Source organism: Penaeus monodon, chromosome 28 (genome assembly GCF_015228065.2).
Source record: "Penaeus monodon isolate SGIC_2016 chromosome 28, NSTDA_Pmon_1, whole genome shotgun sequence".
NCBI classification, from domain to species: domain Eukaryota; kingdom Metazoa; phylum Arthropoda; class Malacostraca; order Decapoda; family Penaeidae; genus Penaeus; species Penaeus monodon.
The window spans coordinates 6,483,413-6,483,925 of record NC_051413.1 but is presented as its reverse complement, the minus strand read 5'-3'; the positions used below and the strand labels follow the sequence as shown (position 1 = coordinate 6,483,925).

At 37.4% G+C, this 513-nt stretch overlaps 1 protein-coding gene across 1 annotated transcript in view; it reads right to left on the bottom strand.

The window, feature by feature from the left end:
• The window catches only part of LOC119591330 (glutamate receptor ionotropic, kainate 2-like), a gene marked incomplete at both ends in the record, with an annotated part of 143,921 nt that overhangs the window by 36,503 nt on the left and 106,905 nt on the right, over positions 1-513 (bottom strand).

The following is a 513-nucleotide window of genomic DNA, read 5'->3' as shown; positions in this document are numbered from 1 at the left end:
ATAATAGCATTACTTCAATTAAACATTACTGATAAGTAAAATATTCACAAAAAATACTCTAAAGCGTAATAAAGTTTCGAACAAAAACAAACAAGCATACACAGACTACAGCAAATGATACAAACACACATAGAACAGACAACATACCTACATGCTTGAAATCTCGAACCCAAGCTGTTGTTTTTGTTCCTTCCTTCGTAACAAAACAATTGTAACAAATAAACATACACATAAATCAGACGTTTATACAATCCAACAACAAAAAACAGATTGCACAAATAAAAAACAACAACAAAGAAACGATGACGTCACATGCAGCCCCCACATCCGGGTTCCCCTTCAGAAGACGAGTAAATAAAGATTCGAATTAAAGCAACGCATGCAAATGACGGCCAAAACAATCATGTCTTCCCCACCTGCATTCTCGAAGGGACTGGGACAAACATATCTCAAATTAGCGCAGCCTCCCCTCACGCTCCGTTTTCTGTGCACTCGCTTATTTTAGTTTGGCTC